The sequence below is a fragment of the Macaca thibetana genome, chromosome 13, assembly GCF_024542745.1.
Source record: "Macaca thibetana thibetana isolate TM-01 chromosome 13, ASM2454274v1, whole genome shotgun sequence".
In the NCBI taxonomy this organism is placed as follows: domain Eukaryota; kingdom Metazoa; phylum Chordata; class Mammalia; order Primates; family Cercopithecidae; genus Macaca; species Macaca thibetana.
Genome location: NC_065590.1, coordinates 60,396,466 through 60,424,077, shown reverse-complemented (window position 1 = coordinate 60,424,077; position 27,612 = coordinate 60,396,466). Strand labels below are relative to the sequence as shown.

At 37.9% G+C, this 27,612-nt stretch overlaps 1 protein-coding gene across 5 annotated transcripts in view; it reads left to right on the top strand.

Annotated features, from left to right (window-relative positions):
- Nucleotides 1-1,246: 1,246 nt before the first annotated feature.
- The window catches only part of SOCS5 (suppressor of cytokine signaling 5), a 164,311-nt gene continuing 137,945 nt past the window's right edge, over nucleotides 1,247-27,612 (top strand). For 2 of the 5 annotated variants that reach the window (XR_007718797.1, XM_050754288.1), the window contains exon 1: nucleotides 1,510-1,759. The gene's annotated coding sequence lies outside the window, so the exon portion shown is untranslated. Of the gene's footprint in view, nucleotides 1,422-1,488; nucleotides 1,760-1,939; nucleotides 2,482-27,612 lie in introns of those variants that run through there. The other 3 variants (XM_050754289.1, XM_050754286.1, XM_050754290.1) reach the window with 3 other exon arrangements.

Genomic DNA, 27,612 nt, shown 5'->3' with positions numbered 1-27,612 from the left:
CGTCATTAAACATACATTCAGCTGTTGAGCCATCAGAATGGTCAGATCACCCAGTGGGCAGAGAAACGACTGCGTGCCCACTAAGTAGACGACTGAGGGTCAGATCCTTGGGCTTAAGAGTCAACAGAGCACAGATTCAGAAAAGCTAACTGAACAGAAAGACAATCTGAGGGTTTAGGGTGTTAGGAAAAGTGGGGTGAGGGGTGCATCAGGGAACAGAAAAAGGCTTCATGTAGTCCACAAAATCCACTGCAGGAGACCAAGCAGGATGACTAAAAATCGACCTTTGAACCCGGTCATACGGGTGTCACTGGTAGCCTTAAGAGAAGCACTCTTCAGTGGATTAGTTGGGAGAATAACTTAGCCAGTACTTGAGGAATGAATTTAAATAAAGGATGAGAGTTAGACAGTCTCACAGGAAAGCTTTCTGGTTTATTAACTTGAGGTGCTGGAATATTATCAAGGTTATGTCTAACACTTATGAAGTGACCGGTAAGTTTGTGAACGACGACAGGGTTTCTAAAAGGCTAGTGGGGCCAGGCACGGTGGTTCTCGCCTGTCACCCCAGCACTTTGGCAAGCCGGGGTAGGAGGATCCCTGGAACCCAAGAATTCGAGATTAGCTTGGTCAACACAGGAAGACACCGTCTACCAAAAAAATAAGTAAAAAAAAAAAAAAGCCAGCGGGAACAGCCCTTGCAGGCGTGAACTATGCTTCTCTTCCTCTACCCTTTCAGCCATTTCCAGGGAGGGGGCCCTTCCATATAAAATGCAGACAAAACGAGGGAGACCGACACCCCTCCCTCCGATTTGTGAGTCATTTTTGTGGCAGCTGGGGGCGGGGATGGGAATATTTGAATTGCAGGAGGTGCCCGGTTTCCCGTGGATCTTGGAACTTGTTAACTGGGTGGCTCCATGCTGAAGGGCGCTAGGGAGACTCATTCACATTTTCCTACCCGGCACTCACGCCCTCCATTCAGCACTTTCCTCTCCTTCTCCCTAAGACTTGAAACCAGGGACAAAGCTTTCCCCCAACTGCTACTTCAGGTTGACCTTCCACCCACAAGCCCACCGCTGGCCCTTCTCCGACCACGTGACATTCCCCCAACTCCCGAGACTCAACGCCGTCGACCCCTCCCTTCGGGCCGCAGCCCGCTTTACCCCGCCTCTCATGTCCACGTGACCGCCTCTCTCCCACCTGACTGGCTCCTCCTTTTCCCCGGCCGGACACGGCCGCCGTCGCAGCTGCCCGACTCCAAAATGGCAGCCGCGCACAGCGCGCACCCAAGCGGCCGGACCTCCCTGACTCCAGGGCCGCCCCACTCTCGCGCCCTGCCTCCCTCCTTCGGCCTTCACCTACCCGCCTCCGGATTGGCCGCTAGGAATCCCGCCCCTCTAAAGCCCCGCCTGCTATTGGTCACGGTAGGCTGCCCTTCAGAGAGGCGTGCCCCTCCCCGCCCCCCGCCCCCCGCCCCGGGAGGTATTTTCCATTCTGGTGGGGGTTGGGGGGAGGGGGGAGGGGAAACGGGTGAAGAGGGGGAGGCGGCAGGGAAGGGGGTGGGGGCCTGGCGGGGGCATCCGGCGGAGCTGGGGTCCCCGGGCTCCGTCCGGAGGAAGCGAGGCTGCGCTCGCTGGGCAGTCGGAGGGGACAGGACGCACCAGAGGGCAGGCGGACTCGCCCTGTCGGTGACTGCGCCGTCCGGGCCCGTCCTGCCTGATCGCAGGTGCCCTGGATGAGGCCGCCCCGCGCGCCCCGAACGGTGAGTGTCCCTGCGGTCGCGCCCGGCCCGCCGCCTGGACCCCGGCCCCCGCGCCGTTGTCCGCGGCCGCCTCTCGGTGCCCCAGTGCCCGCGCCTGGCTCATTCCGCCCCCGGCTGTCGCCCCCGCACCCCGGCGGAGGCAGCGCCGGCCTCGGGCTGGGATGGGCTGGCCGGGAAAAGGACGGCGAGCCCGGGCCGCGAGCCCCGTGCAGACCATGCCGCGCACAGTGGGAGCTTGCGCTTAGTAGGCTCTCGATGCATTTCTGTGGAATTGTTTTCCTGGTTGGAGGAACGTGGGGTACCTAAGGGGAAGGGAGTCGTCCGGGGCCAGTAGGAGGGCATTCGTGATCAGGGTCGTGGGGGGTCGCGGGGAGGCCACTGGAGACTGAAGCAGTTACGCAGGCTGAAGGGAAGGGAGCACAGACCAAGTCACCTGGGGCTCCAAGAGCCCGATCTGGGGGTCTTCAAGGTCGAGGAGAAAAGATCCTCTGGGGGATGAGGGAGGGAACCGAGGAGTATAGATGTGGGAAATGAATTGAGTGCCCCGGGAGGTTTAACTAACCTACGTGGGTAAGGGATGCGGAGGCGGGAGCTGGAAGACCCCTCTGCAACTACTTGGGCTCCTAAGAGTCTTTGATGTGGGGTTTGGGCATCCGAGTAGGAGAAGCGGAGTGACTCTGTGGAGAGGGAATTGCATTTAAAGAAGGATGCTAAAAAACACTGTAAGTACATCTTGGTTTGGTTCTGAACTTTGAAAGGCTTGAGGGTTTGGAGTCACAAGGAAATTTTGACCGTTTCTTGTGGCATTCCAACTAAAGGGTGCCTGGCTGCTGGACTTTGTCAATTATCTTTTATTGAAAAATGTATGTGTATGTTTGATGATATTCTATCAGTTACAAGTTTTTCTGGAAATTCTCATAACTACACCTTGAAATTTTTGTAGCAACCTCTCTATCCATAGTGGTGGCTTACTTCTTCCCTATTTAACATTTAGAATGGATTGTGCTATTATGTACTACTGACTGTTATTCTAGAGGACTAATAAGTAATTCACATTCTTTTTCTTACTTTCGTTTCTCTACAAGATCATGCAAAATTGAACTACGGATTCTATAGAAGTTTTAAAATATTTTAACTTGTGTTGACTGGGAAGGAGGTGGTAAGCTAGCAACTCTATTAAGCAATACTAAAATCAGGTTGAGTTTCCTAACAATTGGTAATCTTAATGTCAGTTGTTGAGTTTAATTTTAATAATTTTTCATTTATATAGCACTCTTGAGAGTGGGTTGGGAACATAGAAAATGCACACCGGGTTTAGGCAGTGGTGGTCCCCAGAATGCACCTCTGTTGCAGTCCGTGGCGGTTCTTCATTTCACTGAGAAGAGATCTTTAATCTTACGAATATTTTCTTAATTTTATATATGTTAGTAATGTTTTACATTTGTAGAGTACGGTTTACAAAATGAAAGCTGATTAGTTCTTGAACATCTTTTGGAAAAATTTGTAGATCATATTTTGGCCCTTTTATCCATCAGAGAAAACATTTCTGCAGAAAGGTGTTAATATTTTCAGTTGGCACCTTCTAAGTTCTTGAATAACTAGTGGATAATTATATATATTTTCTCCCTATTGTCCTTGAATTTTACTATTCGTCCTCAGGGAGAATGTACTGGCATGCAAAACAGTAGCCTAAAATATTGAAACCTAACACCTTTTAACATTATAATAGCTTCTACATTATTCACCTTGATAATCATCTATGGCAAACCAGTGGTCAGGAAAGCTTTCCCCTATCACCTTTGTTTAGTTAGACTGGACTGTTTTCTCCTTTTGTGGAACTAAGGAAAAATAACACTTACTGGCTGTGAAGTTGTAGTAATAACTAAACAGAATGAGAATGGGAGGCTTGGAAAGAAGATGTATGTGTATGAGTCACATTTCTTCTAGAGCTGGAAGGGTAGACCATGGAGATGATGTTTTGCAGATTAGGAAACCAAGGCCCAGAGCAGTTGAAGGGATTAAATTGCTATTTAGTGGTGGGGCCAGGATTGGTGGGCAGGTCTATGGACTCCAGTACAGAGATTTTTCTACTGAACACTTTCACATTGTTTATTTCTAAAGCATTCTCGTGCCAACTATTAATGGTTTTTGGATTATTTGTGATATTGTTCCCTTCTAAGGATGAAGAAGTTTGAGTTGACTACTTTTATCCGTGACATTATGTAAAACTGGATGAGCTTTTATTTAAAAGTTTAAAACAATACGCTGCATTGTTAGTGTTAGTGCTGATAGTTCCCTGTCATTGGAAAGAGACAAACTGTCATTTAGATGAAAATATTCAATGAATGTCTTAGAGTAGTTCAGCATTCTGTAATTTTTATGCTAAAAATTAATTGCTTAAAAGATTTTCAAAATTCAAAAGGCTTTTATATTTTGAAAGTAAATTATATGAAAATTATTATTTTCAGTTAGTGTGGGGTTTTGTTAAAATGAGTTTAGTACCTTTAAAAAGAGAGTAGAATTACATGGTCATTATGAATACATCATTCCTATCATAGTTGTAATAGAGAAAGACAGGGTTTGTATCCCAGCCCCTTCACATATCTCAGGCAAGTGATTTAACCACTGTGTACCTGAGTTTACTCATTTGTAAGGGAGGGTGTTAAAAGTACCTACCTCACAGCATAGTGGTGAGGTTTAACCGTGCCTACCTACTACAGAGAAAGGGTACAGCAAATATTAGACATTATTCTCTGTGGTTCGTTAAGTGTAATTAGGTAGTTGTGTGCCCATTTATTTCCTTGCTGTACGCGCACTTACAAGTTACAAAAATTCCTGGAAAAATGCACGATCAAATCATAGTCTTCGGTAGGGGGGTGCTTGGTGCAAATGATGCTCTGATGTTTGGTATTGCTCTCCTTCTCTGCTTACCTTGGACCTTTAATTAGGTCTGCATATCAGATTAGAGTGAATGTGTTTCTGAATGTCGTTGGGAGATCCTTGTTGCAGTTTCATTATTCTAGAACAAAAATATTAATAATTGAATTGCAGGTATTCTAGTGAAAATACAGTACTAGAGTACTAGAGACCTGGTGGGTATGCTTAGGTGAGGAAGTCAGGAATTATAAGTCAGGAATTATTAATTATTGATCGCAGCTCTTCTCTGCCAGTGGAACCATGGGAAAATCATTGAACCCTGTTTTCTATTAAGTGAATATTTTGATGACTTCATTCATTAAGCTGAGATTTTAGTGATAAAATTTGTGTGACTCCAATTTTATAACATATGGTTCTTTTTAATTTGCTGTAACCCAGGTCCAACTAGTGTCATGACCATGTGTTTTAGCAAATGTTTTTGACGGTGATAGTTTGAGTCATAAGTTCTCTCAGAATCTTTGTTAATGGTGTATCACCTAAAGAATGGTGAATTTCTCTTGGTGTTCAATGGTTCTGCCTTCTCAGGTTTTTCTGTTGCTTTTGTAACAGCCCTTCTTCCATCTGTAGTCCTTTTAACTTTGATTCTCATGCATCTTTGTGGTCTTTCCTTACAGCATCTTTGCCTTCTGTCACAATATGTAACTTCTTATCTGTTTTGCAAGAGCTCTTTTTTAATGACTATGTTTTAACATTAATTTTCATTATTTTTTAAATGTATCTCACATAATGTCTTTTAATTGCTCTTATTTTTAGAGTTTCATTGAAGTGAGTCTATTTCACAGGTGAAGGATTAAAATTAGAAACAAGCTATAGCTCAAAAGCATTGTTACTGTACTAGTAATAGTCTTGCTACTGTTTTAGATCTCAGGCAGGCATGCTGTTGGTGGTACTTCAGTTGATAAATACCTGGGCCAACTCTTTAGTCCAAAGCGATGCTAGCAGGGCTAAGAAAGTCACATGTAGCCATCACAAGTTTCCACAGTTACTTATTTTTTTTCACTGATACAGAATTTTAGTGTGTGAAGGGTGACCAATTTCTAATAATCTTTTGGTTAACGCTTATAATAAGGATTATGAAGTTACCACAATTTATTGGACATTTATTGCATTCATGACATACTTTTAGGAATTTCATAGGTACTTTCTTCAAGTCTATTACATAATCTAATCATGTGAATAAATTAGTTAAATATGGTTTTAGAAGGCATGTCATGTTAAAATATAACCAACCATTGCTCATTTTTTCATTAGGTTGGAGTTTTCTTTATACATTTAAAGATAATTATGCCATTGTGAATGGGCTGTTATTCATATTTAAAATTCATGGGTATGTGAACTGAGTAGGTGTAGACTGTACAAATTACTTTCTTAGCTTTAGTGCAGTTGTTAGAGAATGAAAGAGGGAAAATATGAATTATTTGCCTTGTCCATCTTAACAAATTCTTCATCTGTGTTAGCCAGCTATCCTACTTTCAAGGGGAGGGGAGGGGGAGGGCTTTTGAATCTGGTTAGAGCAGAAGTAATCTTGAAAGGGTAATTAGGCTGGATTGTTGACTCATGTTAATATTGGATAAATTTGCATCTTAGTGACCTGAGAATTAGTTTTCTGCCTTTATATGTAGGTGAAAAATTGTAGGGAATGATTTCAGAGAGACCATACTGTATTATGAAATATAATATAGCAAGAATATATTTTCACAGGTTCATATGCTGCTTAACACCAAAATTAAATTTAACTTACTTTGATGAACTTTCATACAGTAATCTTTTTATCAAAGCTGATAAGAGGAAACAGTAATGAAGATAATTTTTTTAAAATTGTATTTGAAATGGGCTTGTGTGCTCTGGGATTGTCTTTAAATTGACTTCCTTATTTTATTTGAAGATGACTATAAACAGGAACAATGTCCAGTCTTCCTATTCTGAGCAGTATCCTTGAGTTAGAAGTATTTCAAGCAATTTAAAAGGATGGAAGCTTATTTAAATAATAGATATAGGGAAAATGGAACGATGAGAACTAGAATGGTGGAATGGAAATGATATGGGAACTGCAGGTTAGACCTGTGTATATGGTAGGTAGTTGGAGGAAGGGGAGTTAGGATAAGAATTGGAGGTTGGATAGAGAAAAGTGTTGAGGTGAACTGGATTTTGTAGGAATTTAACCGTAGTGTAAATCCTGAATCCCACAGGTTGGCACGCCTTTGTATCAGGATGTAATATTATTATGTACTGTATACAGTTTGCTTTTCGACTGTGGTTCCTGGCTCAACACAGCTCCTGTAAGCCTCGTTATTTCCTAAGCACTAGAGCAATAAGAATATCTTTTGTTAAAGCAGTTGGCCTCTTATCCTTGGTTCCTGAAGCAGCTCTGAAACCGCTTCTGAGCAATAAAGGTGAAAGATAGTCTTTTGTTATTTACAACAAGCCCTTTCAAACACTCCTGAGCATATGTTAATGAGGCTATTTTTGGAAAGTCCCTAGGTAAACACTGGTTGGAGGTGTTGATCCTCCAGGGAAATCAGCCTTGGGCTCTGAGGGTTGGCACTTTCCACTCCACCTCCCAACCACTGGGGAGAAGAGAGGGCCAGACCTGTGGGGGCTTCCAGGAAGATGGACAAGAACCCATCCACGTGCTGGGAGGATGGCCCACTCCAACCCCATGGGGACAGAAGCTCCTGCACTCCAGACCTTGCCATATTTATCACTACTTCTGGCTGTTTATTTGTATCCTTAAAATACCCTTTGTAATAACCAGCAAAAGTGTTGTAAAACACTATTACTTACTTTACAGTGTTTCCCTGAGTTCTGTGAACTGCTTTAGCAAATTAATCAAACTCAAGGAGAGGGTTGTAGGAAACCCAGTTTGTAGCCGGTTGGTCAGAAAAGCACAGGTAAAATAATGGAGCTTGAGATTGGCATCAGAAGTGGAGCTCAGTCTTTTGGGACTGAGTCCTCAACCTGTGCAATCTCACGCTCTCTCTAGGTGTAGCTGGTGTCAGAATGGGTTTGAATTAGAGGACACCCAGTTGCTAGTCACTTTAGAATTGATTGCTTGCTTTTTGGTAGAGAGAAATCCCTACATATATGTTTTGAGGTCACAAAAGTCTTCTGTGTTGATTGTTGAAGGACAGTGTGAAGAAACTGAGTTTGTTTTTTCCTGCAGATTACCAGACAGGAAAGCGTCTGAAATGTACTTAAAGCTAAAGGATAAACCCACTGAATGTTGAATATAATCTTTTAAGGAGAAGCTCAAGCACTTTCTTACAGTTAAAATATGCGTATGGCCAAAGGGGAGCTCATTTATCTAATTATTTAGTTTTTGACATTGGCTATTTACATGAGAACAGCAGTCCAACCCCATTATCCTTCAGGTGATCAGTACTAGGATGAGTTTTATTTCACATTTTTATAAATGATTTAAAAGACGGACTGGCAGTGACAGTTGCCAGATTTGCAGCTGACTCCATGTGCGTTCCAGGTAGTTAAAAGCCAAGCCAGCAAGGAGAAGCTACAGGGATATTCTCTGATGAGTTTTCATGTGGCACAGAACAAGATAATGCACTTAGGGGAAGATATTCCAAATTATATTTATAGGACCTGAATTGTGACCCAGGAAGGGGATCCAGAAGTTATCTAGATGACTTCCTTGAAGGTATTTATTGTGGTTGTTGCTGGGCCAGAAAGTCCAAGGATATGTTAAACATGTTGGGCATGGTTCTGAAAATAAAAATGATGTTATATAAAAATAATAAAGGGGTTATCGTATTTTGACTGTTTATTATGTTCCAGGCTAAGTGATTTATTATGACCGTTCTTTCATTTAATTCTCTTAGTTCAGAAAGGTGGGTGGCATTATCCCATTTTATAGAAGAGCAGGTTTGACACGGGAAGGTTAAGTGACTTTCACAAGTCAGCGCATGTGTGGTAGAGTTGGGACTAATGTGCTAGTCTTTTGGTTGTTAATCCTAGACATTTCCCAGGATATTAGGAGGCAGCACTTAAAACTTGTAATAATTTAATTTAGGGTTTGTGAAGTGCTCTTTTACTGTTTGCTACGGTTGGCTTTGGATGTCATTTTACCACAAGGATGGTATCTAAATACTTTGAGAGGATTTAGAGACATTCCTTAAATTCTTGATTTTTAAGGAAAGCTAGGAATGTCTTGGTGTACAGTTTTAGTCACCTCTGGTGACCCCTGACATTTCTCCCTTTGACTTTATAAAATACTGAATGGTTATATTAATAAAAGGAACATTAATTAACAAGGAAAATATTGTTTAATAGAAAAGTCACCAGAATAGGAGTCCAGAGACCTGGATTGTTCTAGTGGTATAAAGTAGTGATGTGAAAAACATTAGGATGGCATGGAAATAAGCATAACATTCTTTTTGCACTGGAGGTAGAGGAAAGCTTGAACTGTGTCTTGAGAGATCAGCCAGTCTGAAGAGGGGTTGTGGAGTTGCAGGCAGAGGGAATAGCAGTATATTAGATGAGTCACTGAACTTGTTTGAACTGCAGTTTCCTCAAAACTGAGATAAAATATAAGAAAGTACCAAGGACAGCCTTTGATTTTGGAATCTCAAAAAGTAAGATTGTAAGGATCAAGTGAGTAAGTGTATGTAAAAATGCTTTACAGATTTTAAATGCTGTACAAATGAGGATAGAGGAATACTGATGTTCCTTTTGCAGAGTGGACAAAGAGGATGCAGTGAAAATTTAGGTGGCAGGACTAGCACAGAAGGCAGAGGAGAAGTGGGGAAGGGAGGTGTTAAAGATGAGAGGGAAAGGACAAATGTGGAGAAAGTTGAATTATAGTTCTCTTTGTGCCTGTCAGTCAAAAGGTAGGTATTACATCTATAACGGAAGAATTTTAACAACAATTTACTGTAAAGTGGAAGCTCAGGAGATAGTTGAAACTTTTTAATCACTTTTCATTTAGTCTATATTGGCCATGTTAATAAGGCTATGAAAATAAGCTAATTGAGAATTAGTGTGTTGTCTGATTGTTTCTTCACTCATTACTTCTGTATAGGTTTAGCTAATGATTGTAAATAGTATAAGAGCGCTCATAAAAATGAAATAAGCTGGACTGAAGTACTATTCATTGTAGATTATTGGACATGAAAGGACATAGAGTATTTAAGGAGGAAGATGCTATTTGATTTTTCTAAATTAGTGCAAAAGAAAATTAGGAAATCAGACTAGGACCGAGGCAGGAGGGGAATAAATTGTGAAGGGTTTTGTATGTAGCCATACTAGGAGTGTGGATTTTTATTTAGTTTTATAGATGGGAAGTGACACGAACAGTTTCGTGTTTTAGAAAATTGATCATAGCAGTAATAAAGAGAATATTCTGGAGGAGAAAAGATTGGACACATTACCAGATAATTACTGAGCAAATACAAATGCTCCTCAACTTACAGTGGGGTTAGTCCTGATAAATCCATCCTAAGTTGAAAATATCACTAGGTCAGAAATGCATTTAATATGCCTAACCTACCAAACACCATAGCTTAGCCTATCCTACCTTAAACGTGCTCAGAGCACTTACATTAGCCTACAGTTGGGCAAAATAATCTAACACAAAGCCTATTTTATAATAAAGTGTTGAATATCTTATATAATTTAATGAATACTGTACTGAAAATGGAAAACAGAATGGTTGTGAGTTGAACCAAATTGTAAGTGAGGGACTGTCTGTAATACACATGGGCAAGGTGAGTGAATGAAGCAATTCTCTTTGGCTTGTGGTAGATGGATGACAGTCAAGGACGACATTTAAGGCTCTGCTGTAGTTCAGGATGGTCTGAATTAAGGAATTTGTAGTGGGGTTGGAAACAAGAACACTGCTGATTTCAGAGATATTTAAAAGTTTGAGTCCTCCAGATTTTGTTAATGTTAGAAGGTGATAGAAGTTGTTTATGAGTATAAGGTTCCTGCCTTGGCAATAGAATAATATATGCAAGTTTGGGAGAGAGAGAATACTGAGTTTAATTTCAGGTAAGTGATAATGCTTTTTAGGTAAGTAGTGATACTAATTCCAATGTCAGTTGGAAATACGGGTCTGGATCAGGAGCGTGGTCAGGTTTATAGATACGATTTTGAAGGCATATACTTTGTAGTTGAAAATAGATGAGTAATGCCCATAATATCTAAATGATAATGTGTTCAGAACAAAAAGTAACTGCCATTACTGGTACTTAGTTCAAGAGTGTAGACATTTCATAATATTTACCTGTTACCCATTGCCACCCCAAACTCTGCTACCTAGCCTTACAAAAAATACAGAAAAATATTTGCTGCCAGAAAGCCAGAAATATTTGTGTGTCCTTGAAACACTGTGCCAATTGGGATCTTGCTTCCTGCCTTCAGTATCCTGGCTAGCCATCCAGAACAATACAGGATTCTTAGACAAATGCACAAATGCACCTCCTTATCCCTCAACTAGAATTTCTTTTTGGAATCCCTGTTTGCTTCTTTGGGCTGTGAAGTGGTCTGAACAGATACTGAATCCTGAAGTCTTTTTTTTTTTTTGAGATGGAGTCTTGCTCTGTCGCCAGGCAGGAATGCAGTGGCACCATCTCAGCTCACTGCAACCTCCACCTCCCAGGTTCAAGCGATTCTCCTGCCTCAGCCTCCCAAGTAGTGGGGACTACAGGCATGCACCACCACGCCCAGCTAATTTTTGTATTTTTAATAAAGACGGGGTTTCACCATGTTGGCCAGATGGTCTCAATCTCTTGACCTTCCGATCCGCCCACCTTGGCCTCCCAAAGTGCGGGCATTACAGGCTTTCACTTTTTTGTGTGTCTATTTCAGAGCATCCCCAAGCAACTAGCACCTTGCCTCTTTCCCTCTTTGCCTGTTTACCTCTCCAGCCCCTTAGAGCAACTTAAAGAGGGAAAAATAAAAACAGCTTGAGAGAAGAGACTGTAATCTTTTCAGTTCTCCCCCAAAGGTTCTACTTTCTAAGCAAGAGATGGGGTTAATTTGTCATTAAGATGAGATGTCCAATTTCAGTAAAATAAGTCTGTTAGGAGGAAGATCTTCAAGTGCTGAAGGGAATTTGGCAAGAATCTGACTTAGGTGGTGTTTAGCACTTAGTGGAAAAGATGAGTTTTGGATTCTGTTTTAAAGGAGGTAGAAAGACAAGGCTGTGCAGAGAAAAGTAGGAATAACACTATTAAGAGATGGGGAAAACAGTATCAAGAAAGTAATAGAACATTAAGGGTGGGGCAGCAGGGGGAAGCGAAGGACCTGGTGAACAAGAGTTCTTATCTAAAATGCACATTTTGAGTTAGGATTAATGAGAAATTCGGGTGGTTAGATGGTTGAAGACTAAAATTTGGAATTGCAACTCCCTAAAGCACTAAGTAGAAAATTGAACGAGAACAGAGGATACTGTAACATAATTTAAATAGCAATTTAGGGGTAGTGACCACTGTTACAGTTTATGATGTTTGTAGCACTGATTACTTAATTTACATACTATTTTTAAATCCCTTGTATATTTTTGTTTTCTCCTTACATTCTATAACAGCAGTTCTTAAACTTTCCTGGACATGAGAATTACCTGGGGCTCTTTTTTAAAATACAGATTTCTAGTCTCCCACCCCCATGCTTGAATTCTGATTCATTAAAAGTTAAGGCAAGGGTTCAAGTGATTCTGATATATATGGTCCTCAAACCAAAGTGTAGGAGATACTGTTCTAGAGGGTGGGCAAAGAGTAAGAAGATAGAATTTCAGTTTTTGATTGTTGTTTTCCTTTAATTGTGTATTTTTTTTTAATTGTTTTAGATAGAGTCTTGCTCTGTTGCCCAGGCTGGAGTGCAGTGGTGCAATATCGGCTCACTGCAACCTCCACCTCCTGAGTTCAAGCAATTCTCCTGCCTCAGCCTCCTGAGTAGCTGGGATTACAGGTGTGTGCCACCACTCCCAGCTAATTTTTATATTTTTAGTAGAGATGGGGTTTCCCCGTGTTGCTCAGGCTGGTCTTGACCTGCTGACCTTGTGATCCACCCGCCTCAGCCTCCCAAAGTGCTGTGATTACAGGTGTGAGCCACCGTACCTGGCCTCCTTTAATTTTTTTAAAAAGTGGAAGTATAATTTACATATAGTGAAATACACAGATATTAAGTGTATGTACAGTTCCATACACTAAGTATCTTTAATAACCTTAAGTTAAACATCTACTTGTGAAAAAAAAAAAACTCTAAGCAAACTAAATATAGAAGAGAACTTCTTCAGTCTGATAAAGGGCATCTATTAAAAACCTATAGCTAACATCATGTTCAGTGGTGAAAGACTGAGTTCTTTCTACACTAAAAAAGAAAATTTAAGGATGTAAATAGGGATATATACCAGGTTCAGGATACACCTAAGTTCAACATTAGTTTGGACAATTAATACCTCTTTGTAATTTATGATTTCTGTCACCCAGAAAGAACCCCTGTGCTCCTTTCCCATTGAGTCCTTCCTGTTTCTCCTTTTCCGTGACTGCAGTCACTGTTCTGATTTATTTCACTGAAGATTAACTTTGTTCTAGAATTCTATATAAATGGAGTCATACAGTATGTACTCTTTTGAGTCTGGCTTCTTTTTATCAGCATGTTTTTGAGGTTCATCCATGTTACATGTAATAATTGTTCCTTTTAGTTGTAGAGTAGTATTCCATTGTATGAATATTATTATTGTGGAAAAGATTGTTTCTAGTTTTCAACTGTTGTGAATAAAGCTACCATGAACATTCTCGTGTAAGTCTTTTTGTGACACATTTTCTTTTCTCTTGGGTCAATACATGAAGTGGAACTGCTGGGTTTTAAAGTAGGTCTGTGTTTAGCATTATGAGAAACTTGCAGAACAATTCAATTTCTGAGATAGTTTTACCATTTTACATTCCCACTAGCAATCCGTGACAGTTCTGTTTCTTATTATCATCAATATTTGATTTAGTCATCTTACTGGGTTATCTCATTGTGGTTTGAATTTGCATTTTCCCTGTGACTATTGATGTCATGCAGTTTGTCATGTGCTTATAGGCTATTTTGCTTATCATCCTTAGTGATATGTCTGTTCAAGACACTAGCCAGTTACCAATTTTATGTCATTTTACTGTTAAGTGTTAGGATTTGTATACTAATTGGATACAACTTCTTTGTCATGTAAATGTATTACAGATTTTTCTCCTAGTTTGTGGCTTGACTGTTGATCGTCTTGGTGGCATCTTTCGATTAACAAAAGTTTTATATTTAGTCATCTGTTTTATCAATATTTCCTCTTATGTTAGTGTTTTCTGGGTCCTGTCTAAGAATCTTTGCCACCCCCACAGTTGTGAAGATATTATCCTGTGTTTTCTTCCAGATGCTTTATGGTAGTAATTTTTGTGTATTGAGGCTGAGTTATCGATTAAGATTAGATTTTTGCCTCCATATGGATAGCTAATTGTTCCAACACAGTATACTTTCCTTTCCCCATTAATTGCTTTGGCACCTTGTTAAAGCTCAGTTAATGGAGTAAGTGTGGATCTGTCTCTAAACTCTATTCTGTTCATCTATTTGTCTTTCTGCCATTATCACACTGTCCTGATTTACCGTAGCATTAAGTCTTGAAATAAGGTAATAGAACTTCTCCAGTTTAGTTCTTTTTCAAGATTGTTTAGACTTTTTCTTTTTTTTAGGTGGAAATTGTACCTTTCAACATACATTTTGTAATCAGCTTATCAATATCTACAAAAAGCCTTTTGGAATTTTTATTAGGGTTGCATTTGAATGTATGAATTGGAGAGAATTACCATCTTAACATTAACATAATATAGCTCTATTTAGATCTTCTTTTTTAGTGTGGAAAGAACTCTTTTACCATTGTATATGTTAGCTATACATTTTTCATAGATGTCCTTTATCAGATTGAAGAAGTTCTTTTTGCTTAGAGGTTTTTTTCCCCCCATAAGTGGATGTTTAGCTTTCTTAAAAAATGATTCTGCATCTATTGAGATGCTTATTGGTATTTCTTCTTTATTCTATTAAGATGGTGAATTACATTGATTAGTATTTGATTATTAAACCAACCTTGCATTCTTGAGATAAACTTGGTTGAGATGTATTGTTGTTTTTTGTTTTTGTTTTTGTTTTTTGTTTTGTTTCCTCTGGATTCAATGAGGGATTATTCTTGGTCTGTAGTTTGTTTGTTTTTTAAGGCCTTTATCTTGTTTTGGTATCAGAGTTATGCTGACTTTATAAAATGCATTAGGAGGCGTTTTCTCTTATCTTGTGGAAGAATTTGGGTAAAATTGATGTTCTTTCTTAAATGTTTGATGGAATTTATCAATGAAGCCATCTGGACCTGTAGTTTTCTTTGTGGAAAGTTCTTAATTAAGGAATTTAATTTATAAAATAATGAATATAGGCCTAGCATGGTGACTCACACCTGTAATCCCAGCATTTGGGGAGGCTGAGGTGGGAGGATCACTTGAGCCCAGAAGTTTGAGACCAGCTTAGGCGACATAGGCAGACCCTATCTCTACCAAAAATTTAAAAATTAGCCAGGCGTGGTGGTGCACACCTGTAGTTCCAGCTACTCAGGAGGTTGAGGCAGGAAGATCCTTTGAACCTGGGAGATGGAGGCTGCAGTGAGCTGTGATCACGCCACTGCACTCCAGGGTGGGTGACACAATGAGTCTCTGGGTCTAAAACAAATATAAGACTACCCAGATTTTCTTTTTCTTTTTTATGTCTGTTTTGGTAATTTGTGTTTTGGAGAATCTGTTGAATTTATCAGCATGAAAATAAATTATAAATTTTATGAAACAGTATTTCCTTTTTATGTCAGTAGGATCTTTTCCTTCTTTCATTCTTGAGATTGGATGCCTTTTCTCCTTTTTTCCCCTTGATTAATCTAACTTGAGAAAAGAATATCAATTTCATAAATCCTTTCCAAGAACCAACTTTTGACATTGCTTTTTCTCTGTGGTTTATCTGTTTTCCGTTTCATGATTTGAGCTCTTTAATTCCTTCCCTCCTCCTTACTTTGGGTTTAATTTGCTCTTTTTTCCCTAGTTTTAAGTGAAAGCTTAGATCATTGATTTTCAAAACTCCTTTTAAAAAACAATTATTAACATTTGAAGCTGTAAGTTTCCCTGTAAGCATTCTTTAGCTGCATCCCACAGATATTGATGATTTAATTATTATTCCATTCAAAATATTTTTAAATTCCTCTTGTAATTTATTTGACCCATGGGTTGTTTGAAAAAATGTTTCCAAATAATTTTCAAATATTTGGTATTTTTCAGGTATCCTTTTGTTACTGTGTTTTCATTTAATGCCATGGTGATCAGAGAACATACATACTCTTAATAACTTCAACCAATATAAACTTTTTGATTGTTTTATGGCCCAACATATGGTTTGTCTTGGTGAATGTTCAATGGGTACTTGAAAAGAATATTTATTTTCCTGTTACTAGGTGGGGTGTTCTATAAATGCCAGTTAGGTTAGTCTGATTTTCCTATATCTTACATCTTTATTGATTTTCTGTCTATGGTTCTGTCAACTATTGTGAGAGGAGGGTTGAAGTTTCCAACTGCAGTTTTGGATTTGTCTGTTTCTTCTTTCAGTTAGTTCTATTAGGTTTTGTTTCCTATTTCAAGCATAGCTTACAGCACTGTTGAGTGCATGCACATTTAAGATTAAGTCTTATTGATGAATTGACCCCTCTGTCATCATGAAATGGTCCTCTTTATCCCAGGTAGTTTCCGTCATTCTGAAGTCTCCGTCTGATACAAACTTTTCTTTTGATTAGTATTTACATGATATATCTTTTTCATCATTTTACTTTTAACCTATTTATATCATTATATTTAGAGTGGATTTCTTGTAGGGAGTATGTAGTTGGGTCTCACTTTTTTTATCTAGTCTGATAATCTCTCCTTTAATTGATGTGTTTAGACCAGGGTTGGCAAACTATGGCTGGCAGGTTAAATCTGGCCTGCCACCTGTTTATGTAAATAAAATTTTATTGGAACATAGCCACGCCCCCATGCCAACCAATGGCTTAGACCATTTGCACTTAATGTAATTTTGATACAGTTGAATGAAAATGTGCCATCTTACTATTTGTTTTCTGTTGGTCCGTGTTGTTTCTTTTTTCCTTGATTTTCTACCTGTTTTTGGATGGATTATTTTTTATGATTGTATTTTATCTTTCCTGTTGGTTTGTAACTTATATCTCTTTAAATTTTTTTATTGGCAGCCTTAATTAGTTAATCATGATTTGCCTTCAACTAATATTTTACCACTTAGTGTGTAGTTCAAGAATCGTCATAGTTACTTCCAGTTCTTCTTTTCCATATTTTGTGCTTTGTTGACATGCATTTTGAGTTTAAGTGTTCTTTTTGCTTTGTCAGGCAGTCACCTTTTCAAGCAATTAAAAGTGACAAAAATACCGTAATCCCAGCACTCTGGGAGGCTGAGGTGGGCGGATTGCTTGAACCCAGGAGTTTAAGACCAGCCTGAGCAACACAGTATCTACAAAAAATAACAAAAATTAGCTGGACATGGTGGCTCGTACCTGTAATTCCAGCTACTCTGGAAGCTTAGGTGGGAGGATTGCTTGAGCTCTGGGCTGTTGAGGCTGCAGTGAGCCTAGATCATGCCACTGTGCTTTGAGCCTGGGTGACAGAGAATGAGACCTGTCAAGAAGAAAAAAATATGTCTTTTTTTTTTTTTTTTTTTTTTTTTTGAGACAGAGTCTCGCTCTGTCGCCCAGGCTGGAGTGCAGTGGCCGGATCTCAGCTCACTGCAAGCTCCGCCTCCCGGGTTCACGCCATTCTCCTGCCTCAGCCTCCCGAGTAGCTGGGACTACAGGCGCCCGCCACCGCGCCCGGCTAGTTTTTTGTATTTTTTTTTTTAGTAGAGACGGGGTTTCACCGTGTTAGCCAGGATGGTCTCGATCTCCTGACCTCATGATCCGCCCGTCTCGGCCTCCCAAAGTGCTGGGATTACAGGCTTGAGCCACCGCGCCCGGCCAAATATGTCTTTAATATTTACTTCATTTAATCATTTTTTTTTAGATCTTTATATCTTTGTATCCATCCAAGTTTGTATCTAGTATATTCCCTTTGCTTAAAAAAACTTGCTGTTACATTTCCTGTAGTACAACATTCCTCTCGTTTTGTTTTCAGTTTTGAAAGTTGTTGGTGTGGATATAGAATTCTAGGTTTTTAGGATCCCCCACTACCATCTTAAAGATGTTGTTCCACTGTCTTCTTGTTTGCATAGTTTCTGACAAGAAATTTGTTGTAATTCTTGTATTTGTTTCTCTGTTTATAATTTTTTTTTTCCTTTGGCTGCTTTTAAGATTTTGTATCACTGATTGACAGCAACTTTATTATGTTGTGCCTTGGTGTGGCTTTTTGGAAGTTTATTGAGCTTCAGGGATCTGTGGATGTATTGTATTCATCAAATTTGTAAAATTTTTAGCCATCTATATTGAAATTTTTTTCTTCTCAGGAGTCTTTCTCTTACAGATTCTAATCCCACATATGTTCAACCACTTAATATTAACTTGCAGGTTCCCTGAGGCCCTGTCCATTTTTTCTTCCAATCTGTGTCTTTTTCCTTTAGTTTGGAATTTTTCTGTTGCCCTGTGTTCAAGGTAACTGATTTTTTTGTTAATAGTTTCTTTGTCTGATGTTATGCCTGTCCAGTTAGTTTTTCATATCAGATATCCCCCTTTTTTTTTTTTTTTTTTAGTTCTAGAAGTCCCATGTGGTTCCTCTTACATGTATATGGTTTCCACTTCTCTATGAGGTATTTCCTTTTTTCTTCATTGTGTTGATGTTTTTCTTTATGTCTTTAAATTCTTTTCTAATAGCTGTTATAAGGTCTTTTATTCAAATGTCCTTTACCTACCCCAGCCATTTCTTGGTCCTTATTATAGGTTATTATTTCTTTTTCATAGGTCTGGTAATTTGTTATGGATTTCATGATGTTGAATGTCTTGATTTTTTTTTTTTTTTTTTTTTTGAGTACGGTGTTTCTTGATTGTTGAGTTTTGTCCTGGCAGGCAGTTTATTTATAGATCAACTTTTAAAAATTTTTATTTAATTAACTAATACATTTAATTAAGACAGGGTCTCACTTTTTCATCCTGGCTGGAGTGCAGTGGTGCAAACATGGCTTCCTACAGCCTTGAATTCCTGGGCTCAAGAGATCCTCCTGCCATAGCCTGCTGTGTAGCTGGAACCATAGGTGCACACCACCACACCCAGCTAATATTTTGACTTTTTTGTACAGACAGGGCCTCTCTGTGTTGCTCAGGCTAGTCTTGAACTTCTATCAAGCAGTCCTTCTGCCCCAGCCTCCCCAAATGCTGGGATTACAGGCATGGGCTACTGCGCTTGGCCAATTTTATGGATCAACTTGAACTTTCAAGTTTTGTTTTCAGGGTTTTTTGTTTGGGGAAGTTTTGTTTGTTTTTGGACAGATGTGGAATAGCTTTTAGTTTAGTGCCCGTTTGGGCCCACCACTGATGTGTGCACTTTTTTGTGTCTCCTTTAATTTCCCCATGTATTCATCAAGGTTTATTCATCCCAGCTGGTTATTGATCCTGGCCCTGTGTGAACTCTAAATTGTTGGAGAGTGTCCCAGTATTTGTTATTTTCTTGCACGTTTTTCTTTGTGTAGCCTCATGGAGTTACACACCACATGTATGCAGATTGGTGTTTGGCCAGAAACTCAAGAAGACCCCTTTTGCATATTTTTGGAGCACTTTCTCTGTGTAACTTCTTCCTTTGTGGTTTGATGCTCTGCAAATTCTAGCTGCCTCAGACTCTACAAATTCTGAGCTCTGTCACCTCAACTTAGTGAGACTACTGACTCTATTTGGCTTCCTCTCCCTGTGTTTTGGTTCTAGGCAGAAAACTGGAGCAATCATAGGGCTCCCCTTACTTGTTTTCCTTCTTTAGGGGATCATGTTTTCGTATTCTTATCTTGTGTGAAAACTATTGTTTGATATTTTGTCTCGTTTTCTACTTGTTTATAACAGCAGGACAATTCTGGACTTTGCTTCTGGCTCATGACTAGAAGTAAGAAGTCTTCTGCCTTCATTTTTTAAGGATATTCATGCCAGATATACAATTTTGGGTTAACAGTTTTTTTTTCTTTCAATATTTTAAGGTCATCATTTCATAATCTTCCAGCTTATATTATTTCTGATGAGAAGTTAGTGGTATTTCTTAGCATTGCTCACTTGATGCAGTATGTGTTTTTTTCTCTTCCCACTGCTCTAAAGATTTCTCTTTTTATCTTTAGTTTTACGCAATTTTGTAAATTTTAGGGTTAGGTTACCTCTAATATAGAGGCATGCCTTTTCTGAGTCTGTGTTGAGAGCATGAGGAATTCAACAAGGCCTTTTCACTCGGGCTGCTAGAAATTTTAATGTCTTCCAGACCTGTGCTTACAAGCTCAGGTAGTTGTTTGGTTCACACTCTTTAGTTGCTCTTGCCTAGATGTTATTCTTTCACTGGTCTGATGGAGTATTGCCTGCACATGTGCAGCTTAGTCTCTAGGCAAAGACTCAGGAGATCTCTCTAAAGATTTCTGAAGCTTTGTCTCCACAGCTCCCTTCTTCTAGTTTTGCTGCTCAAATTCCAGCAACCTCAGTAGCCTCAAACTTCAAGCTGTATTTCCTCAACTCTGAGATTCATGTGTTTTTTTGTGTTTCCCCTCTATGGGGTATAAGCAGAAAGCCAGAGCATTTGTGAGTCTTTGAGTCTTTGTTTCTCTTTTCTCAGGAATCACAGCCCTGTGCTACCTATTGTCCGACATCTGAAAATAATATTTCATGTATATTGCCGAGTTTTATAGTTGTTTACAGAAGATCTAGCCCAATACAGTTTCCATCATAATTGAAAGTGGAAATATAGGAGTTTACTTCTTCTTTTTAAAAACTTTACAGTTTTTGGTATATTATACTTTTTAGGCTATGGCCTTATTTTTAAAAATCATATCAGCTCATATTTTAATTTTCAAGTGATACAGAGAGTTACAGAAGAAATTTTTTTAAAAAGGAGGAAAAACTCTATCTCCAAACCCAAAGTTTACTAGTTATCTGTACATCATTTTGGGCATCTTTTATTGCACATCTACTCATAAAAGGATAATTATTTTATTTTTAAAATGCCATTCATACTATTTCTGATATAAAGCATTTAAGTTTAACAGAGCTAAATTTGTTAAATAAAAGCAATACGGGAAAAACTGCTCAACCACAGATAAATATTTACTACCAGAGATAATACTTTCTAAAAGATTTTTCTCTAGGCTTAAGGAATAAGATTACAGAAAAAGCCAAAGAGCTTAGAGTTATGATACTAATAATTGTGTGCTCCAATAGGTCTGTCACACAGAAAAGAATAAAGTATTGGCAAATGTCTGTTGCTGGTAGGAATATGCAGTAATACAGCTTTCTAAATGGCAGTTTGGCAATATTCAGAATCCTTAAAATGTTCATACCCTTTGCCCAAGTTTAATTTTTAGGAATTTATTATAAGGAAATAAGAGATGCACACAATAATGTATGTTACTTATTCATTACAGTGGTATTTATAATGTTAAAAAAATTAGAAGCCTCAAATGATTAGGTTATGCTCTAGTTGTGTAACCAAATACCATAAAACTATTACAAATCATGTTCTTTAAAATTTTTTAGTGTACTGTACTGATTGTAATAAAAATAACTGACAGGAGATGAAAAATTAAGAGCTTTTGGATTTTGATGGTTATAAGAAGCTGTTCACAATATAGTGAATGATAAAAGCAGGGTGATATATGTCCAATCCTTTTTTCCGTTTTTGCAGATACTTTAGCTTGAGCTTTATTGAGCTTTATAATTAGATTTAATGAAAGGACCACTTATTCTTACACTGTACATGTAATATGTATCCTGAACTTTTTCCAAACTAAGGCAGTCTCTCATGTTTCATAATTTAAAATTATGAGTTTCTATCAAACAGTTCTTTATGCAATTGAACAAATTTAATATCGCTATCTTTCCTTTTTTCTTATTTCTAGAGTTGGTTTTAAAGAAGTTTTGATCTTGCTTTCTCAGCCAATGTTCCTGCCCACTTCCTTGCAGGTGTGAATGTCCTTATGTTAAAGAAAAAATGGACGTCATAGTCTTTCGTTTTCTCAATAAAATATTATGTTTGCTGTCTGTATCCCTGGCGTCTTAAGCATATGGACCTGGTGCTGTTAAGGAACTCACTGTAGTGACTCAACTCCACATATTTTGCTATATATAGAACATGTTGGAAATCCATAGCAGAAAGTTAGTAATTAAAAGTCAAAGCATTATTGTGGTTAATGAACAAAGAAATAAGTGCGTCCTTCAGGGAAGCATCATTCATACCAAACCTCAAATAATGACCTTAACCTAAGGTCATTAATAGACTCTGGAGTCTATTCCTCGGCAGTCACAGATCTAGAAACTCAGTTTGGTCAGGGAACTGATTCCATTCTAAGTAGATTTATGGAAAACTGGTAAAGAAAGCAAAACTAATTTTAAACATTTATATTGAGAAACAGTATCAAGCCATGATAGTCTGATGGCCCACCTTTTCATTGTAGGGTTATATCTGCTGAAAGGATGTGAGTGATTGGGTTCACTGATCAGAGCATGTTGTTCTGAAGTCTTATTATTTAACCTGAGCCTCAATGTTCTCATCATTAAAATGGTGATAAAAACTTGCACCTCACAGGATCGTTGTGAGAACTAAAGATAATCGAAGTAAAGTGATTAGTACAATTCCTTGCACATCCTTGCTGTTCAGATAGTTTTCCTGTACATCTGAATTTGAGGTCTTGAACTTAAAGGTTCACTTGATCTTTTCTTGATTCCTGCAGACATTGCTGGGAACTGTACTGCTCTTGGTGTTGTAGGATACTAACATTACTTCATTTACAAGAATATTTTTGTTCTGAGTGGTAAAACTTAATCTAGTAACAAACTACGATGAGTTTTTGCACAGACTATGTCTTACCGTGAGATCTGGCTATTTTACTACTTTGTGTCTATGGTAAGAATCTCTTTTAAAGAATTCAGCAGTATTTGCTTTTCCAATTTGGCATTTCTAAAACAGCTTGATATTTATAAAACCAGAAGTAAAATCCAGGTAGCAAATTTAATAAGCGGTTTTTACTAATAGCTGACAAATTTGTAAGATTAGTATTCTGTGGTTAGTGTTTCTAATTCATTGTATTTGTAGATTGTGGTATTGTAAGGGATCTGGTCCATTTCCCTGTTTTTCAGATGAGTTTACAGAGAACCAGAGTGAAACTAAGCCAGACAGCTGATGCATCATAGGGGGTCCCTGGGACTGTGAGGTGCCAGTGCAGCTGGGCCCAGAACAGTGAGGCCCTTAATATAAGTGTGTGTACTCTGAAGGACGCAGGGAGAGGAGCCAACTCCTCCTTTTGGGTGTCAGCATCCTTTCTTTCACACGGTTCTGAGAAAGCAGTATTGAATTAAGCAGCGAGCTTGCTGTCCCAAGGTGCAGACATCCTGAGTGAGTCTGTTCTAGGAGGAACCCCTGCCTGCCCCTGCTTTCTTGATTAGCCAAATCCAAATCAGAGGTGAATGAACAGATGTCTTTTTTGTGTCAGGTGTCATGTCTACTACCTAGACACTGTAGAGCAGTTGAGACTTATCTAAGAGCATTTTAATGGTAGAGCTGAGACTCCTTTGTATCATAGTACCTCTCTACTTTAAATTAATTTATTTTCTCTTCCATGGAAGAGATTTATATGGGAGTCTTGTTAAAGAATGTTTTGACATCTATTTAGATGTTATTCCCTAACTGTACTCCATAGTACTTTATTATGCACAGTTCTGGTGTCTAATTATCTCAGATCTGCATTGTCTCCTTAGCCAAGTCCCTGAGGCCCTGTATCATTTTGATCTCGCTTTTGTATGACCCTTAGGGCATGGGATATTTTAAGCATCCAATAATTAACTTGATTAATAGGTAAATATTTGTTATCAGTTTTTTAATTGCACCAAATTTTACATTTTAGCATAATGGAAAACCTATGAAGAGCTAGATTTGCTACTTAAAGTTCATATCCTCAGAAGGTTTAAGATAGAGAAGTTATCTACTGCTGTTGTCATTTAAGAGGAGCCTAGTGCTTCCACATAAGACTTATATTTAATATGTTAAGAATTAAAATTAGGAAGAGTGAGACAGGTCATTTATTTAAATAGTTTTTAGTCATCTGGTTAGTCTACTAACTTTTATGGCATCATCCCAAAATATATGTAGTTACAAATAATGAATAGCTGTCTTCTAATGAATTATAATCCTCTGTGTGTTTTGTTGTACTGATTTGCTGTGGGTTTATCTTGGAGGAAAAAGAAATACTTCATGACTTCTTAGGATGGTTTTACAGAGGGGTACAACTGTGACCAGTCTTAGTACTTGATCCCAGTCAGCATTCAGAGTGCTGTTTTGGTGTCAGAGGGAATTAGGTGAAAAAAATGTGGATAGATTGGTATAAATCTGTAACTGCTATTAGAAAAAACAAGGCACATTCCATATTAATAATGGACAGTATTGTCATTTCTGTTTCAAGGACCCAATGAATATCGAGTATGAATATATAACCTTTATTTAAACTTCTATTTGATTTGTATATACTCTTTACTTTGTCTTAAATTCTCTTTTTTACATGGTGATACTAAATATTTGTGGTTAGTTGATATTAAGTATTAATAGCCTCTATGGGTGGTTGAAGATACGCTTGTTTCTCAGTCTAGAGTTTATACCCATGTCATATCTTTGTAAGTAATTTTTTAAAGTCTCCTTCCAGCTGTCTTCATTCTCCTGTTTCACTGATGCACATATACTCAAAAGATTTAAGACATTTTATATACATTTGCCAGTCAGGGGGGAAAAATCTGTCAACCACATCTCCAGAGTCTGCTTTTTCAATTAGTCTGTAATTCACATTTACCTTGAGGTGTATGTAGGCTAGTAGGTTAGATTAGTGGGTATATTCAAGCTTGCTTCTTTTATTCATTATAATGTCTTTGAAATTCAACCAGGTTGTTGCATGTATCAGTGGTTGATTCCATTTTGTTGCTCAATAGTATTCCTTTGTATAGCTGCACTAACAGTTTGTTTATCCATTCACCTGTTGAAGGACATATGGGTTATTTCCAATTTGGAGCGATTATGAATAAACATTTATATATGGGTTTTTTTGTGAACACAGTTTTCATTTCTCTAGGATAAATACCAAGGGTTGGGATTGCTGGGTCATATGGCATATGTACGTTTAACTTTATCAAAAGTTGCCAAACTTGTTTTCGAGAATAGCTGAAAACACCCCAACTCACAATGTTATGAGAGTTCTAGTTGCTTTGCATCCTTGCCAGCATTTTGTGTTGCCACCACTTTTTATCTTATTTGTTCTTATGTCATTTTGGCTTTAATTTGGATTTCTCTAATGTCTAATAACGTTGAATATTTTTATGTACTCAGTTGCATTCCATCTGTTCTTTTCAGTGAACTCTGTTCAAGTCTGTTGCCCATTTTTTAATGGCTATAGTTATATGCTTTCTTACTGTTGAATTTTGAGAGTTCCTTACATATTCAGGATACAAATCCTGTGTCAGATATGTCATTTGCTAATATTTTCTCCCAGTCTATACTTTGCTTTTCATTCTCTTCACACTGTCTTTCATGGAACAAAAGTTTTTAATTTGATGAAGTCCAGTTCATAATTTTTTTTCTTTTATGGATGGTTCTTTCGGTGTCCTGTCTAAAAATACTTTGCTTCACTCCATGTCACAATTATTTTATCTCATGTTCTAAAAGTTCTATAGGTTTGCATTTTACAGAACATTAGATCTGTGATCCATTTTGAGTTATTGTATAAGGTGTGAAGTTTAAGGTTCATGTATTTTGGTTTATGGGTGTCTAATGGTTACAGCACCTATTGTTTAGGGAAAGACTGCCCTTTCTCCATTGAGTCATCTTGCACTGTTGTCAGAAATCAGTTGGTCACATTTGTGTGGGTCTCTTTCTCAGCTCTATTCTGTTGCATGTATCTGTCCTTTCCCTATACTACAGAATGTTTTAATTACTGTTGGTTTTTATTATGTTTTTAAACCAGGAAGTATGATTCTTCAGTTTTATTCCTCTTCAAAATTATTTGGCTATTCTAGTTCCTTTGCCTTTGGTTTCAGAATCAGTTTGTTTGTATTGAAAAATATCCTGGGGAGGGGTTGATTAGAATTGTGTTAAATCTGTAGATCAGATGGGAACAATTGACATCTTTACTGTGTTGAGTCTTGCAGCCCTTGAATGTGGTATCTCTCTCTGCTTATTTACATCTTTTCTTATTTCTTTCATAGTGTTATTAGTTTTAGCAAACAAGCTCTTGTACATGTTTTGTTAGATTTGATATTTCAGTATTTCAGAGCTATTATGAATGGGTTTTAAAATTTTTAGTGTCTGACTGTTCATTGGTAATATATAAAAATATGATAGACTTTTGTGTGTTGACCTGTATCCTGTGACCTTGTCATCTTACTCTTTAGTTCTAAGAGGTTTGCTTGGTAGATTCTTTGAGATTTCTATGTAAATAAATATGTCTGCAAATGGCGATAGTTTTATTTCTTTCTAATCTGTATGCTTTTTTTTCCCCCTACTTCCTTTCACTGGCTAGAACGTCAAATACAATGTTGAATAGAAGTGACAAGAGTAAATATCATTGATTCCAATTATAGAGGGGAAAGCTTTTTTCCCAATTATAGAGTGAAAGCATTCAGGCTTTCACCATTAAGCATGACGTTAGCTGTAGGCACGTCCTTTTACCTGATTTGGGTTTGTTTTGCTCTTTTTTTCTTCTAGCTTCTGAAGGTGGACAGTTAGATTACTGATTTGATAAGTTTCTTTTTTGTTAATATAAGCATTTAATGCTATACATTTTCCTCTGAGCATTGCTTAACTACATCATGCAAATGATGTATTTTTATTTCCTTTTCAGTTCGAGATATTTTCTAACTGCATTTGAGACTTCCTTTTTGACTTGTGGATTATTTATAAGTACATCACTTAATTTCTAAATTTTTGGAGATTATTTCTGTTATTTATTTGTAGATTAAGTTTATTATGGTCAAAGAACATATTTTATGTTGCTTCAGTTCTTTCAAATTTGTTAAGATTTGTTTTATGGCCTAGGATATGATCTGTCTTGGTGAACATTTTGCATGTACTTGAAAAGTAAGTGTATTTTGTTTGCTCTTGCTGGGTAGAATGTTCTGTAGGTATCAGTTAGATACAGTTGGTTGATGGTGTTCTGCCTTCTGGTTGATATTTTTGTCTATTAGATTTTTGTTGCATAGTTTTTGGAGAGGAGGGTGTTGAAATCTACAACTGTAATTGTAGATTTGTCTATTTCTCCTTCCATTTCTGTTTTTGCTTCATATATTTTGAAGTTCTGTTGTTAGGTGCATACACGTTTAGGATTATATTTTCTTGGTGAATTGGCCTTTTCGTTATTATGTTGTGGCTGTTTTTATTCCTGGTAATTTTCTTTGCTTTGAAATGTACCTATTTGATAATGATATAGCCAGGTCAGGTTTCTTTTTATTAATAGTTCTGTGGTATATCTTTTTTCATGCTTTTTATTTCTAACCTACTTATCATATTTGAAATAAATTTCTTGTAGGTGGCATACAGTTGGGTCATCCTTTTCAAAAAAATCTAATAATTTTGTCTTTTATTGGTATTTTAGGTTATTTACATTTAATATGATTACTGATATGTTTAGATTTAGCTCTGCTGTTTTATTATTTGCTTTCTGTTTGTTCTCTTTATTGTTCCTCTTTTCCCCCTTCCTGCTGTCTTTTGAGT